Consider the following 11,362-nt stretch of genomic DNA (forward strand, 5'->3'; position numbering starts at 1 on the left):
GCGCACACACACACACACACACACACACACACACACACACACACACACACACACACTCCTTAACTGACAAACAGCCAGGAAAGTAAGGGTCCAACAGGACTTTCGGGTCTAGGGAGAAAGCCCTTGATATTTCTGTTGAAAATCTGTGCTTTGTTCTAATGAGCTAACATTTTGTAACTTCCAGCTCTTTTCAGAAGAGGAGAGCAGAGGTATGTGATCCTGTGTGTGCTGGTTGCTATGGAAACGATTGAATGTAAATTTCATTTTTACACAATGCTGGGCTATTGATCAAGTGGGAGAGGGGAAACAAAGCAATTTCCCTCCAAAAAAAAATAACAGATCCAGGTGAACAAAATGTATAACTGGAGGAGTAATCACATGAAGAGAAATCACTTCTGGGTTTGGAAAAAGTCACAACATAGTCACCCAGGGTTCATAGAGCTTATGACCAAAGAATGATACTCCAGTCTGCTCTTGCTTCCAATCAAGGTTTCTTGGTTAGTTGTCCTTCCCTCTCAAAGATGACCAAAGCAACATCACTATGCTGGAGTCAAGTTACAGTGGCTGCTCAGACCAATACAAGATGGAATGCTCTACCACAGGTCAGGCACAAATAGTCCATGTGGACCTTTGGGGTGGATTCTCTGAATCTGCACATCTCAGGTTTTTTTTGAGCTACTTCAGTTCTGCTTTCCTCGTAGAGCCCAACACCTTCTCTGATGAGGGCACACCACACTGGGTGGTAGAAATGGTCTCCCACGTCACACAATCAACACCAAAGTTCTTAAGACACCTTAAGGATTTCTTACAGACTTCTACCCACTAGTCCTGTCCCTGGAACGAGCTGTAACTGCTGGTAATACGGAAATGACAATGGGTAAAAATAAGCAAATTGGCTTGTTTGCAACAAGTCACAGTTAGCAAGGAGTCTGGGCAGTTATTATAAAGTTAGGGGCTCAACCATTGACTAGCTAGTACTGATTCTAGCTTCAGAGACCACCACCTCTCTTTCTCCTCCCCAGTCCCTTAGCACCTTTTTTAATTTCTGCCCCTGGTTTGTCCCATTGTGAAAAGAACACTGGTTTGGGACTGGGGATATCCGGGTTTTGGTCCTGCAATGTGACTTTGAACAAATCACTTCTATTCCACTGTTCCGTATTTCAGTGTACCAGTATTCCAATGGATCCTATTTCATCCATGTAGAGAAGAATGCAGATGGAAGTCTGTCCACGCCTGTGCTTTTTCTCAACCTGACTTTCCCATTAGTTTAGTTCAGGAGTGAAGGGGGTGAGCATCAAATGCGCTTGAGAAGGTCTTGGCATCTCTTGATATCACTAGGATTCCAGCGTCTGTCCATCAGTTTTTCCTCACTCTCACCCATGATGGACCCATATTTTTCACTCATACATGGCTCTGATGGCATTCTTTCATGATTTTTCCTGCATAATTCTTTGTTTGCAATGTGTTACAGAGATAAGCCCTGCAAGAGTCCCTTTACAACCCTTTGGGTCATTCTCAACTCCAGATCTTTAGAGACTATGGTGATTCATGTCTCAAAATATCCCTGGAAGAATATTTGTGTTTCAAAGAGGGGTCTTAGTGTCAGGGAGAAGCTTGGGGTCATTAAAAGAACTTTACAGTTTCTCAAAGATAATACAGCCAGCTCTCTTCCTACTCTTCCTGCTCTTCAAAAACCAAGGATGAACAACAATTCCCACTCAGTTCTGGGCCTAATTCATTGCTTATTTGTTATGTATATTATAGATAGATGGGCAGCTAGGTGGTGCAGTGGATAGAGAGCCAGACCTGGAGTCAGGAAGACTCATTTTTCTGAGTTCAAATCTGGCCTCAGACACTTACTAGCTGTGTGACCCTAGGCAAGTCACTTCACCCTGTTTGCCTCAGTTTCCTCATGTGTAAAATGAGCTGGAGAAGGAAATGGCAAACCATTCTAGTATCTTTGCCAAGAAAACCCCAAATGCTATCATGAAGAGTTGGACATGACTAAAGAAAAGAGGGAGAAAGGGGAAAGAGAGAAAGAGAAAGATGCACCTGTGTGTGTGTGTGTGAAAGATGGGTGTGTGTGTGAAAGAGAGGCAGAGACAGAGACAGAGAGAGATCTTGGAAATGCCTTAGAGATTATCTAGTCCAAATCTCTCATTTTATAAATGGGGAAAATAAGGATGAGCTCTACATATATGAAGGAGTTTTGGTTCATCCTTATTTTGCCCATTTATAAAATGAGCGATTTGAACCAGATAATCTCTAAGGCATTTTCAAGCTCTGACATATTATGATTTAACAGAAGTATAAGTCCCCATTCCCTTCAATAAGTAACTCTGCACTCTAGGCTGCGTACCCCACCCCCAACTACTCTTGCACTAATCCAAAAAATTAGATAAAGGTACAAATGCTGGGTCTTCGGGTTCTCAAGAGACTGGAATGAAATTTATTTACTTCATAGGAGAAACTCCTGGTGGTCTCTATCTTCCTGTTTCAGATAGCTAGGCCATCCTCTATCCTTCCTGGACAAAGGGTCCTTAAATCCAAAGAAATCCAGAAACCAAGCTTGTGAATTTTTATACAAACTCAAGTCACTGAGAGTGGAAAAGGCAGAGAGAAGGCCAAGGCTGTTTCTTTAATTAAGGTAGGTAGGAACAAAGCAAAGGCAGTTTATGGCTAGAAGGAAAGAGAATCAAGGAAGGAAGAAAACAAGCATGTAAGTGCTTACTATGTGCCAAATAAATAATTGACAAAATTGAAAAGAGAGCCCCCACCCTCAGAGAGCTTCCATTCTAATGGGGAAAGGCAACACATAAAACAGAGCTAAAAAGGTGGAGTGGGGTAGAGGGCAGGGGTTGGGGGGCGGGTAGGGAATAAAGGTTCTGGGCATAGTTTTGAGGTCTGGACCAAGGAACACACGCATATATGTATCAATATATGTATGTCTGTATTTATTTCTCTATGTCTATAATTTGTTTTCAGTTGTTTCTGATTCTTGATGACCCCATTTGGGGTTTTCTTGGCAAAGATATTAGAGTGCTTTGCCATTTCCTCTTCCAGCTTATTTTACAGATGAGGAAACTGAGGCAAACAGGGTTAAGTGACTTGCCCACACTCACACAGCTAGTAAGTGTCTGAGGCCAGATTTGAACTCAGGAACAGGACCCAGAAGGAATGAAGCCCTCTCCAAAAAATGGAGGCCTCCCAGGAGTTCACCAATGGGAGAAAGGAGCAGGTTTTTACAGAAGTATATTTCAGATTAAGAAGACTATAGGGTAATGGGATATTGCAAGGCACTTGGGCCCCAGGCTCTGAGGGCAAACAGCGGGCTTTTGAAGTCCAGAAGCCAGGAACAGGAACTAAGAGGGAAGCAAAAACCAAGGCACCTAAGGAAAGTGCCACAGAGGCTTCCTAAAAGTAAATTTTAAAAAAATATGTCTTTCGTTTTTGCATCACTGTATCCTTCCCCTTTCCTCTGAACTAGAGGCTTTGAATACCAACCTGACTAGAATCTCAAAGATATCCTGAAAGGCGCCTAACTGCCCCCAAAAATTAACATTATAAATTTGGAGACAGAGCCAGGGTTAGATTGAGCAATGGTTCATGAAAGTTAAGGATTGATGACAAAGGTATCTAATCTATACCTAATTGCATTTCCTTCAATCTTTCTCAAATTCTATATTAAAAAGATAACGGATTTTTTTTAAGGCCAAGAGAGAATCTGGTAGGGTGGGGATCAGCAGCTATCTGTCTCTGTGCTTCCCCCCACACTAGAACACCTCAGCCTTATATGAGAAATTCCCCAAATGTTTTAGTCAAATGGTCTTAAGGAGACTAAGAAGACCGCTTGTTCAATTGGTACTTCAAGGACCGACCTGACTCCGAAATCTCTCCCTGCCAGCCCCCCCCCAACATCCTTCTCTGAAGCTGCCCCTTTATTCCTTCCTGGTCTGATATTCCTACTATTAAAGTCTCTAATAAAGTTGATAACAAAATCTGGGGAAACTGGCTTCAGAAGGCCACTGTGGGGAGAGAAAAAAAGACATGTTATTTAAAAGGAGAGAGAAGAAAAGATAAAACCAGGGTCTCAGAGAGATGAGACATGGAAAAGTTGAATTCTGATTAGGAGAGATAGAGGACAGGAGGTCTAAACGCTGAGATACCTCCTTGATATGGGATAGAGATAGTATGAAGGCACTGGGTATCTCTAGGGCCAGCCATAAGCCTCACAATTTTGCCTCAGGTCAATTTCCCTTCTCCCATCAACCTTCCCCCAGAGGGAAAAAAAAAGTACCTATCTCACCTCGCCAGAATTTTCCCACCAGCCTCCGCACTCCCTGGATACTCTGGGAAGCAAGGTAGGAGGAAACTGTAGACTAGCCCATGAATTAACGAGGGAAGGACAATGGGGGAAGGGAAGACCGGGAGAGAAGAGGGAAAGCAAAATACCCCAGCAGCCCCTGCTATTTACTCCTCTTGGGCTGACATTAAAGGCTAGCCTGAAGGGTGAGCGGGCGCTTGACTTCCTGTCGGCGGCCCATGATGTGCCGGGGACACTCTGTCACGGCAATGCATCGGTGCCTGAAACATTAATTGGGAAGGGAGATGAGTGAAGCGCCTTTAATGAGAAACCTTGTTGTAACTTGTAACCAGTACACGTTATTTACAGAGATTCCTCTAATGATGCCGTCCATCAGAGGGGAGGAGCGGGCGCGACAAGAGAGCCGGAGCCGTCAGGAAGGGAAAGAAGGCTGGGGGAGGGAGGGAAAGGGATGTCAGGGAAAGGAAGGAGAAATGGAGGCCTCGAGGGAGGGACGAGAAGGAAGCAGGGAGAGGGAAGCCAGCAGTACTACTGTGTCTGCCCCCGGATTCTGTCTCAGGGCTTGGCAAATAGGAAGGGCTTAGTAAATGCACTTTCTGTTCTGCTCTTTTCTTTTTCTTTCTTTTCCTTCCTTCCCTTTCCTCCTTCCTTCGTTTTCTTTCTTTCCTTCTTCCTTCCTTTCTCTCTTCCTTTCCTTCTTTCCTTTTCCTTCCCTTTCCTCCCTCTCTCCTTCCCTCCTTCTTTCCCTCTCTTCTTCCTTCCTTCCTTTCTTTTTCCTTTCCTTCCTCCCTTCCTTTCTTCCATTCCTTTCTTCTTTCTCTTTCTTCTTCCCTCCCACCTTCCTTCCTTCCTCCCTTTCTTCCTCCCTTCTTCCTCTCCTTCCTTTTTACTTCCTTCCTTCCTCCTTCCTTCCCTTCCTCCCTCCCTTCCTTCCTTCCTTCCTTCCTTCCTTCCTTCCTTCCTTCCTCCCTTCCTTCCTTCCTCCCTTCCTTCCTCCCTTCCTTCTTTCTAATTTCCCAATTGGAACCTTTCTATTATATCGAAGTAGAAAGAACACTGGCCTGAGAGCTAGTAAAGTGACCTAGGTTTGAGTACTAACTCTACAACCAACTTACTATATGATCTTCAGCAGTCCGCTTCACATCGCCCAGCCTCAGTTTCCTCATCTATAAAATAAGTTTGGACTACAGAGCACTGGAGGTCCTTCTGATGATAACATTCCATGGGTAGTCCCTTGTTTTATGACAGGAATGGAATGGCCCATTATAAGCAAAATCCAGGGGTATGGGAGTTCAGTCTACAACTGAGAGCACAGAATCAGACAATCTCAGAGATGTAAGACTCATATCAAGTGCCACCTTGTACATGAAGCCTTTTCTGATCCCCGCAGTTGCCAGGGCCTTCTCTCCTAAAACCATTTTGTGTTAATTTTGTATATTTTCAGAATATACTTATATGTGTACATGTTATCTCTGCTATTAGAGCGCGAGCTCCTTGAGGGCAAGTACTCTTTCACTTCTGTCTTTATATCCTCAGCATTTAGCATTGTGTTTGGCACATAGCAAGCTCTTAATAAATTCTCTTTGATTGAGTGGTTGATGGGTAAAAGATGCCTCAGAGGTCTTCTGATCTTAATCAATACCTGACCAAGAGTTTGTTCATAAAATACCACTTGTTTGAGGTACCCCTTTGCTCTAGGCCTATAAAAAACACTCATCCTGGTAGAATTTGTTCCCCCCCCTTTTTTTTTAACTAAGAGTTAATGATATTAAGCCCTAGAATATTGCAGAGACTCCTAAATGATACCCATGATTACTCAAAAGAATCCAGTCTAATTATCCACAGGGGAGAAATCAAGTGGATCCAAAAATGCCTATTGTCCAGTTTATGATATTGCTTGTTATTCAGTTAGATGGACAACCCATGAATCTGGCCCTTTAAGGATTAGATCCTTAAAAGACAATGAAAATAGGCAATAAGCTGGGTCTAGAGTGGGCTGGGATGCCTTTGCAATGTTTTTTTTAATAATCTCAAGCTTCTCTGTGAAACAAAGGGTCCACCTTTTTAAAAGTTACTGGCTTTTTTTTTGTTTTAATATCACCTACATTTCCCTATGTATGTTTCCCTTTGAGCCTTGTTTGAGTCATAGATTTCTTTGGACACCTTCTTGGAATAATATTTTTAAATTCATGAAATAAAATACGTAGGATTACCAAGGAAACCAAAGGTTAGTGAAAATAAAAGTGGCATTTTATTTCGATCTAAATTCATGCCCCACCCTGAAATATATCCATGGACCCCAGGTTAAGATTCATTGCACTAGCTGGTCTCTGGGGTCCCTTCTAACTCTGAGATTCTGTGAAGGCATAAAACACAGTATGATGTGAAAACAACATGGGGAGAAATCATTAACAGGGAGACTGGGGAAGTTTCGGGGGGGGCAGGTAGCAGGGAGCTTTTGAATTGGGTTTTAAAGGACTGAAGTTCAACATAGGCTAGATGGATGTTTGACCAGGCGTGGGGAACCTTTGGCCTCGAGGCCACATGTGGCCTTCTAGGTCCTTGGGTGTGGCCTTTTGACTGAGTCCAAGTTCTACAGAACAAATCCTTTTATTAAGAGGATTTGTTCTGTGAAGTTTGGAGCCAGTCAAAAGGCCATACTTGAGGACCTAGAGGGCCACATGTGGCCTCGAGGCTGCAGGTTCCCCACTGTTGCCCACAACCAGATTGTACACCGAATGGAGAGGCGTGAAATAACTTATGACGTGGGCCAGGCGGAGTAGAGTTACTGACTCAGTTTGTTCATCTGAGGGCACAGAATATATAGGGAAGATCTAGCCTAACTTCAAAGAGTCCTCCCCATGAGATACTCCCCAGAACATCTGCTGAGGATGTAACAATCATGAATTTCCTCCTTATCAGGGTTCCTAGATTGGGCTGTAGATTCCAAGGTTTTCCCAGGCACCTTGGCGCCACCTGCATAGAAGAGTAAATATGTAAATCTAAGGTTCAAAGAGAGAGAAGGGATGTCTCAGAGACCTCTTTATCAGGAAGGAATTGGGGAGCCGTACCACTTAATCCATGAGCTCTTTGGGGTGAAAGCCTGAGCAGAGGTCAAACTCTGCCTTGGATCTTAAACCCTTATCAGACTCTTAAGATTGGCCCTCAACACCCCACCCCAGTTAGACATTAAGAAAGACAGCAAAGTCAAGTCTGCTTTTGGGGGACAGAAGAATTTAGTTTGGCTTCAACAGAACGCTGGGAAGAGAGAGATCTTGAATACCAAATTTAAAAAAAGAAGCTGGGTTTTTTTTGTTTTTTTTTTTTTTGGCGGGGGGGTTTGGTGTGTGGTTGGAGGGTGGAAATAAAAATCCTGTAACATCATATCATTGTGTTGAGTTCAGGTTCAGCCTCTGACACATATCAGCCGTTTGACTATGAGTAAATCACTTAGCTGTTAGGTGCCTCCAAACAATTCTCTATAACTCTAAGTTACAGAGGGTAGATGGTCTGTATAAGTGTAAGTGAAGAGAGATTTCATACTGGGAGTTCTCCACACTGCAATAGAGGCACAGTTTTTAACTTTCTGTGGGAGGTCAATGGATTTCACATGAGTCCTTACCGTTTATAGCTATGTGCATCTTTTTCTTACCCAATGGGATCTAACATTAGAAGGAAAGGGGAACTTACAAGAAGGGCTAAGGGCCTCCAAGCCCTGTGATGAGAGCTGGAGCAGCTGAGTGGAGTTGGCTTCAAAAATAATACAGCAGATGAGTTAATGAAGGCAGAATTTGAAAGACATTGGACTTCGCTCCATTGACATTTCAATGAAAGAGCACAAAACTTGGAGTTTGGGCCCCTCTTTTGAGTTTGAACCCCTCTTTCTCTACTTGCTACTGGTGTGACCTTTGGCAATTGCTTGATCTCTCTATACATTAGCTGGTAAAGCAGTGATAATAATTCCTGCCTGCATATTTCACAGAGAAATTATGAGTGTCCAATCAGGTGCCAAATCTTGTCAATTCTAGCTCTATAACACCCGTTACATGAAGTCCTCTTCTTCCCTTTTCCATGGCTGCCATCAAAGTTCAAACCCTCACAACCTCTCACCTAGCCTATTTCAATAGCCTTCTAATTGGTCTGCTTGCCTCGGATTTCTTTCCTTTTCAATCTGTTCTCCACACAACTGCCAAAATGATATTTGAAAATATAGGTCTGACTTGTGTAAGATCCTAGGACACAGCAATGGCTCCCCAGTGCCTTGAAGATAGGATATAATCTATGTTTTATTATTTTTTTCAGACTGATTTCACATTACTTCCCTTCATATGTGCTACATTCTCCTCAGACTAATCCACTTGCTGGTTTCTCGTATGACTTTCTAATTGCCATCTCCACTGTGCACTGTGCCCCTTGTCTGGAATGATCTCTCTTCTCCCCTCCACCTTGGAATCCCTAAACCCTTTCAAGGCCCACTGCAGAAGCTACTTCCTACATGAGACCTTTCTTGACTTCCCCTCCAGGCTGTTAGTGCTCCTCAAGCACTACTGTTAGTCATTAATTTGCATTTTCTATATTTTGTATATGCTTCTATTTACTTATCCTTGTAATATTTTATCACACATACACTGATAGAATGTTTGTCTTTGTAACTATAGCACCTAGGACAGTACCTTGCTCATAGTAAACAATAAATGCTTGCTGAATTTAATTGAATTGAAACTAAATTAAATGAGGTCATGGGTATGAATGTGTGAGTTATTTTTTCCAGTGAAATCATGAATAACTTTCAAGTGTGAGACTTTTAAGACATTTTTTGCAACTTTAACACTCTGCTATGGTATGTCCGCTGTCTGAGAACCAGCCTAGCTAATTATGGAGAGGTTTATCACCAGTGATTAGCCACCAGGTGAGAAATTATTTGACCATGGAACTAAACCCGATGAAACAATTTCTATTATTTTTCCCTGTCTGCTTCCCTACAGCAGTTTTCTTTTTCAAACCCTTAGAAAGATGCAAAGAAATTATTCAAAAATTATTTCAGCAGGAGAAGGAAGATATTTTGAAACCCTGTCCTATTCCACAGGGAATCTGGGGGTGGATTTAGTGGAAGAAGAATAGACATTGATGATAGCCAGAAAGGAAGAGAAAGTACAATTCCAGAGACTTGTGGGAGAAAAAAAAATGGGGGGAGGAAGGAGGGAGCAAGGGAACTGGCTTGGTAGGTCACACCAGCAGGAGTCCCTAGACACAACAACCCCTGAACACAAGCTTGATGTAGTTAATTCCCATCTCTTTGCCTCATTAGCTTCTATTTCCATAATATTTGACAAAACATTGTATGTACATTATCTCATTTCAGCTTCCTAACACTCCTGAGGGGTAGGCACTATAGGTATTATTATCTCCATTTTGCAGATGAGGAGGCTGAGGTTCAGCAAGGTAAAGTGATTTTCCCATAGTCACACAACTAACAAGTGTTGGAGGCAGATTTGAACCCTGTGCTTCCTGACTCCTAGGAAGATCTCCAAGTCCTTTTAGATTCAAACATTTGACATCCTATTTCCTAATATTCAATCTTATAAGGTCCCTTCTAAGCCTAACATTCCATATTCTAACATTCTATGGTCTAAGCACCATCTTCAGGACTAACCATCTGCTTTCAGACACGTACAATCCAACCTAAACATGAAAAATGTCCCATTATAACATACCTCACAAGTGGCCTCTAGCCTCTGATAGAAGACCTCAGATCAAATAGAAACTCCTTTGTTTTCATTTAAAAGTCTTCATGACCTAGCCCCTTTGTGCCCTTCCAGTGTTGATATTTTATTTTGCATACATTTTACTTTCCAGTACCATTGGCTTACTTACATTTTCTTGAATCCTACACTCCATCTCTGATTTCCATGCCTTTGCCCTGGCTGTACCCCAGTTCAGCCCCCTGACCTTCACTTCTTACCTTCTCTGACTCAGCTCAGATCCAGCTGCTCCAGGAGACCTTCCCCAGTACTCCCAGCTTCCAGTAACTTCTCTCAGATTGCCTTCCATCTACTCTGCATGTATCTACATGGTTGTTTGCATATTGTCTTCCCCCATTCAATTGTGAGCTCCTTGAAGGCAGGGACTATGTTTTTGTCTTTCTTTGTAACCCCAGCTTTAGCACAGTGCCTGACATATACTAAGTATTCAATAAATACTTTTTGACTTGACTTGAGGGGGAACCCACCATCTGTCTAAGTAGTACATCACATTTTTGGACCTTTGTGAAAAAGATTTTCCTGATGTTGAGCTTAAATTAGCCTTTTTGCAAAACTTCTCTACCCATTGTTTCTGGTCTTGCCCTCTGGAGCCAAACAGAACAAGTCTCATCTCTCCCCCATGAGTAGCTCTTCACATACTTAAAGACAGCTATCATGTCCCTTCTGAGTCTTAGTCTTCTAAAGGCTGGCATATCCAATTCCTTCAAATGGCTTTCGTATGCCAAGGACTCAAAGTCACCATTCTAGTTGCTGTCCTCTATGACCAATCTGTGTTCTAACATTCTATGATCTAAGGTCCCTTCCAAGTCTAAATTCTATGTTGGAATATTCCATGCTCTAAATTCCTCTCCAAGTCTAACAACATATGTTCTAACATTTTATGTTCTAGCATCCCTCTCAACTGTGTAATCTAGATTCTAAGGTGCCTTCCAACTCTGATGTTGTAGAATTCTGCTTCACCATTTGGTCCAGCCCTGCCCACAGTGGCCCAGTTGGGAAGCACCCACCCCCTCAGTGGATACCTCCACCCTCACTCCTCATTCCCTCTACCAACTATAATCCCAGCTTCTCTCCCACTACCTGTCAAGGTTGGCATCTCTCTAATTATAATGTCAGTATGTTTCTTTAGGCCCCATATAATTCCTTCTGACAGCCACCTATTTAAAATGAAAGTCAAACATTCAGAACTTTGTTTAAGAGTTGAGTCATGCAAGATATGCATTAATTGCCAGATGCTGTTAATTTCTCTCTGATCTGTTACCAAAAAAAAAGCAAG

At 42.6% G+C, this 11,362-nt stretch overlaps 1 long non-coding RNA gene across 1 annotated transcript in view; it reads right to left on the minus strand.

The window, feature by feature from the left end:
- The window catches only part of LOC110204820 (uncharacterized), a 38,530-nt gene extending 33,014 nt beyond the window's left edge, over window positions 1-5,516 (minus strand). Inside the window, exon 1 of the long non-coding RNA XR_002323435.1 lies at window positions 5,440-5,516. This is a non-coding gene — a long non-coding RNA (uncharacterized LOC110204820). The remainder of the gene's footprint in view (window positions 1-5,439) is intronic.
- Between the last annotated feature and the right edge of the window lie 5,846 nt (window positions 5,517-11,362).

Source organism: Phascolarctos cinereus, unplaced genomic scaffold (genome assembly GCF_003287225.1).
Source record: "Phascolarctos cinereus isolate Bilbo 61053 unplaced genomic scaffold, phaCin_HiC Scaffold_4;HRSCAF=312, whole genome shotgun sequence".
In the NCBI taxonomy this organism is placed as follows: Eukaryota; Metazoa; Chordata; class Mammalia; order Diprotodontia; family Phascolarctidae; genus Phascolarctos; species Phascolarctos cinereus.